The sequence below is a fragment of the Octodon degus genome, unplaced genomic scaffold (genome assembly GCF_000260255.1).
Source record: "Octodon degus isolate 3935 unplaced genomic scaffold, OctDeg1.0 scaffold00152, whole genome shotgun sequence".
Taxonomy (NCBI): domain Eukaryota; kingdom Metazoa; phylum Chordata; class Mammalia; order Rodentia; family Octodontidae; genus Octodon; species Octodon degus.
Window position 1 is genome coordinate 1,828,142 of NW_004524728.1, and position 6,205 is coordinate 1,834,346.

Genomic DNA, 6,205 nt, shown 5'->3' on the forward strand with positions numbered 1-6,205 from the left:
AAGAAAGAAAGAAAGAAAGAAAGAAAGAAAGAAAGAAAGAAAGAAAGAAAGAAAGAAAATTGAATAAACAGCAAAGAGTGCTATCACTCTGAATGTATAGTATGGAACTTTTAGTTTTTATTAATTGATCCTTTCTGGTTCCCCAGGAAAGGGGCTCCCAAATAACCCAGAGGAGAGCCCAAAATGATAACATTCTAGAAGAAATTTGAGAATTGTCCCATGGTCCTGCCACTAGAATGCCAGTTTCTTTCCCGCATTTTACACATAAGAAAGCTGAGTGTTAGGATCCAAAAACACTCAAGCAGTTGAAGCCAGCCTCGTGATTTAAACCAGATGTTTCTATTTGGCCCCAAAGCTTGAGGTCTTTCTATTCTGCTGTAGGCCTCTATAAGCAATGGTAGCCTGTCTCAAAACTCTTCTTTCTCTTTCACTCACAATTTAGCATTTTTCCAGAGCTGTGAAGCTGGAACCTCACTTTGTTATTCCTCTCAGTTGAGTTCCATCCCTTCTTTCTCAGCTTACATCATTGCTTAGCTGGACCATGTCCTCCAAGTAGCTACCTAAGAAAGTGTATATGACAAGAAAACTTTCTAACTATGTATATATTTTATAATATTTGTCCTTACTTGCAGTTGGGCATTTCACTGAGTATAAGATGTAAGATTGAAAATAATATTGCCTCATAATCTTGAAAGTATATCCCATTATTTATTGAGAGGACATTCAAATGATAGGCTGGTATTTTGAAATTCTACAGCAGTAAGTTGAGATGTATCTGTTCTTTCTTCATTGCACTGATATGCTAGTGTCACTCAGCTCTGAGAATCCTCCTGTCATTCCTCAAATCATTGCCTTTCATCTATTATTTTTAGTTCTTCCTAACAGTAAGATTGACTATGCCATTTTTGTCTCTCAATCTTTCTTTTTTCCTGTATTTAGGACAGGGTCTACATTGTCTACAGGGTCTACAGGGTCTCACTACATAGATCGGACTCATAGTGATTCTCTTGTGTTCAGCCTCCCAAGAGCTAGGATTATGGGTGCACCACCACACCCAGTTTCAATCCCTGTCTCAGTATGCCCTGGGAGCAGGGCCAGCACAGCAGCTCCAGTGATCAAAGCCTGGCCACTGCGTTCTGTCTAAGAAGGTGCTTTAGTCTGCTGAGCTATCAGGCTGTCCCCTTTGTTTTCAATCTTTAGAGAATTCTTTCTAAGCAATAACTTTGCCCTGAGACTCTAGTTCTACTGAATTTTTTGTAACTGTATTTTTAATTTCTGAGAGCTCCTTCCAATTATTCCCTTTAATAGCAAATATACTTTTGCTTTATGAGTAGAGAAAATTTTTGAATATCTCTAAAGAAGCTAACCAGAATTTCTTATAGTTTCTTTTGTTTTTTTGAATTATGTTTCCATGGCCAGGGGTGCAGGTCAATGGTGGAGTGCTTAGTTAGTTCCTGGATTGGACCCCAGGCCTGGCAAGTAAAAATAACAGCAATAATAAAAAGAATTATAACTTTCCTTTGCGCTCATGTTTTCAGTTCAACTTCTTTATCTTTTCTTTCACATTGAAAGTTTTTTTCTCAAATGCCTTGTTTCTTTTGTTGGTCTGTCCTTATTTGAGAATCAGTTAGGAAAAACTATGCGGAACCTCCTCCACTTGAGTTAGAGCTTATTAACTTGAAGACCTCACTCAAGGTGAATGGATCAAGAGATGGTCTTGACCTCAAGATCTACAGAATGCCAGAACTACATTGGGCAAGATATGTTCATTCCTATTGCCCTAGTTCTTCTCATTATTTTCAGTATGTCTGTAATGTCAGACAATGTGGTTGATTGGTTGGTTGGTTGGTTGGTTGGTTGGTTGGTTGGTTGGTTGGTTGGTTTACAGGCAATTTCCTGACCATCAGATATTTTCAATGCAAGTTGGAACTCCATAACAGATTTTTTGATAAGATTTTCAAACTAAGGGGTCTTAACACAAGAATCATTCTTTCCCTTCATTAAAATTGGTAAATCTGAGTCCCAACCTTCCCCAGAGTTCCACCTATTCTAGTACATGGTTTCCTTTTTTCTTTTTTAGAATCCTTCTACATTCTATCTTTAAACAATTTTTATTGATCTCCTTTCCTGATGATCAGCTCTTACTGTACTAGTCAACTTGTCCTTGCTGGATACAGCAACCAATAGTCACAACTTAATAGAGAAAAGGTTTAACTTATGTCACAGTTCACAGAATTCAATTATCCTCAGCTGGCCTCAAGGCAGGAACATCAGGACCTAAGGGTGTGGCAAAACAAAGCTGCTTAGATCAGAGTGGCCAGGAAAGAAGGCAGGCAAAGAGCACCAGAGATAAATGTAGGAAGACCGTGTATGTACCCAAAGCGTATCCCCAGGATCCATCCAGACGCATTCAGAAGTGTGTCCTGCTAATCTGATAGGCATTTCTTAATCCAATGAAGCTGACATATTGATCACACTTGCTCTTTTTAATTGTGTAATTAATTCTGGTCTTAGATTTTTATAATAATGTTAATAGGAGTTTTTTTTCTATTTTTATAACATTTTATATGTCAGAAAACAGTGCTTGTATAAAAATTCACACAAATTGCTAGAAAACATACAATCTGCAAAAATGTCCTGGGTTTATGTTACATGTAGTTTTCTAAGGAGGCAATCAAATCAATGGTGAAATCCAGACAGTGTTCAACAATTCATTATCTTCAGCAAAATTGTTCTCATTATTTTGACTCCTCATAGTATTAACTCTAATATCCACTTTGTTCAGGGTCTGCTTTTACTAGGATGTCAGAAAGACATTAAGGCTGGATCTAATCATCAAACCCTTGTGGGAGGTTACAAATTTAACCTAATGATTTATTATTTTTGCTACCTTAAAATGCAGAAATAGTCTGTGAATTTCCTTCACACAGCTAGAATGCTAGTTCCGATGACTGTTAGGACAGTTTTGCCTGTAACCAGTGGGCATTTATATGTATACAACACAGACTTTGAGCAATGTAAAGTTGCTGTTCTGTGTCATTACAGACCAATTATGCTAAAACTGCAAACCTGTATTTTTGAAGTTGAGAAATGCACCGGGACTTGATCACTCTGTGTCACACACCCACACATTGAACATGTGCAGGAAGCTTAAGAGTGGAGGCCTACATGGATACCAAGTTCTTCTGTGCCTGGGTAGAAGGGACTGTAGCAGCCAGGAGACAACCCTTCCCTGTCACTTTGGCTTTTCTCTTTGCCTTAGTCTCCTGACTGTGCATGCAAGCATGTGCACACGTGTGCACACACACACACACACACACACACACACACCCCTAACCAAAAATAAGAATTATAAAAGGAGACAAATAGTATGAGCACAATCAGTCATTCATCTTAAACCCAAACACCATGATTTCTTTTAAGAAAGATGTGTCCTATTTGCCTTGCACATCATTCAGTAAATCTCATTTCATTTATTACACTCAGAAATCAATAATTTGGAACACAGTAAAACCCTGAAAACTATAAAAGGAACTTCTCAAATAAATGTATAGTGGAGTAGGGGTCACCAGAGACTCTGACTAGTAACTAAAACCCAACATCAAAAAGACAAGAAAGGGGACAGAAATTCTGCTCATGATTGATTTATTTAGTAAATTTCTTGCTCACTAGATAGACAAATATTCATGATTTAGCATTCCTTAGTACAAGCTGACACACATGCACATAGACATACAACCACATACATGTTTTCCCTGTAAGAGATCACTGCCTTAAAAAATGCAGGATGTGGCCCACAGGACCTCTCTGGACCAAAACCCAGGCACACTGCATGAGTGATACCCTCCGTTGCACCCTCAGGACCCCCACCACACTCATCTGGAGCCCGTCACCAAAGCCCACCAACAGAGTGAGAACTTCGGCCACACTGTAAGGACCCCACTAGCCCAGTCTGGGCTAGTGTGTGGGATAGCTTCTGCTCTCCCCTGTGCCCACTGGGTCAGGGGCACACCGAGGGGCACCACAGGTTAACTCTTGTGCCAGAGGGAAACAACAGGTTCAATTCCAAGGACTGCAGCAAGAAGGAGCTAAGCACAACAGCTAGACCTAAACCAGACACAACTAGATAGACTCAAACTTAATAGATCTGCACCTGAATTTCATTAGGTGCTAAGATTATAACTACAACAAAACTCTATACCAAAGGTCAGAGGTCAGTGCTATAAACAATAACAAAGAGAAAGAGCAAAATGCAAACTCAGGCCTCGAGCCCACCCAAAAGAAGTGCAAAGTACACTAGCTCAGCTGAAATGTATGGATTAATATCGTCAAACTTAAATAAGCAACAGCAGAAAGATGCAGAGGAACTCACATCAGAATTAATTTCTGAAATAAAAAAAAGAAATCTCTAAATTAATAATATCTGAAGTAAAGAAACAAATGCAGAAACATAGGGAGGAAACCCAATCTGAAAAAAACCCTACAGCAAAAGAATTAATAACTGCTTCTAAAGAAGACATTGATTAAAAAAAAGACAAGATTAGAAAATGACAGATTCCTTAAATGATCAATACAGGAAAGAAATAGATCGCATGAAGCAGAGTCAAAGAGTTATAGAGGAACTTAAAATCTCCATCACCAGCTTGCAAAACCATGGAGTGAAAGTGAAGACAGATTTTCAGATCTTAAAGATGCTGGTGCAGCTAGAGAAAAGGTAAGAAAAGATCTCCTAAAAACAACTACGATGCAGGAAAATATAACTCATCACCTGCAAGATGATGCAAAGATGAAGAACGTGAGGCTAAAAGGTGTCAATGAGAAAGAAGGAGTCAATACAAATGATATTAAAAGAATATGGAAGAACTAATACCAGAAAACTTCCCAAATGTGAGGAAACAATCTGACATTCAGGTATCCAAAGCATACAGAACACCAAATAACTTCAACCCAATTAAAAATGCACCAAAATATATACTAGTCAAAATCCCAGAAATCCAGGACAAGAATAATATACTGAAAGCCACTAGAGAAAAGAAGCAGATAACATTCAAAGGTGAGCCCATCAGAATTACAGCCAACTTCTCTTCACAAATCCTGAAGGGAAGAAGAGCATGGAGCACAGTAGTTCAAGTCCTCTACGAAAACAAATTCCAGATGAGACTACTATAACCTGCAAAACCCTCCTTCAGCTTTGATGGAGCAGTGAAATACTTCCATGACAAAGAACAACTAAAGAATTTCATGATGGCAAAGCCAACCCTACACAAACTACTAAAAGATGTTCTAGAGAAGGACCAAAATGGTCAGAACTCCATGCATGAGAACAGAAGGAACCCACTAAATAGGGCAAACAATTAAACACGGGACAAAAAGGAGTAAACAAAAGCAGGTAACTAGCATGTCAATCATAAGTCAATACATCTCAATTATAACCATCAATGTAAATGGACACAATTCACCAATTAAGAGAAATAGACTGGCACAGTGGATTAGGAAACAAAATCCAACAATATGCTGTATACAAGAAACACACTTAACTCATGAAGAAATTCGTAGGCTGAAAGTCAAAGGATGGAAAACAATACTACATGACCCAGCAACTCAGAAAAAAAGACGGGTAGCAATCTGGTTCTCATAAAGTCTCAACTTCAAACCAAGAATGAACAAGCAAAATGAAGTAAGACACTATATACTGGTTAGGGGAAAAATTCAAGAGGAAGAGGTAACACTCATAAATATCTATGCACCAAACATGGGAGCACCCAACTACATAAGACAAATCCTAATGAACATGAAAAATCTAATATCAAATACCACAATATTAACAGGAGACCATAAAAACCCTTTATCCCAAAAAGATAGGTCAAGCAGACAAAAAATTATCAAACAAGTAGCAGAACTGAACCAGAGCTTACAACAAATGAACTTGGTGGACATATACAGTGTTCCACACAAAAACAGCTCAACACATATTTTTTTCAGCTACACATGGGTCATTTTATAAAATAGACCACATATTAGACCATAAGTCATGCTTAAGTATATACAAGTAAACAGAAATTATCCCATGCATATTATCTGATCACACTGCAATGATACTGGAAATAAATGACAAAAGAAACCAGGAAAAAAAAAACCTAAATATTTGGAAATTAAAAAACACCATACTTTTGAGATTTTTTGACTTATGTGCAAACATGAGAAG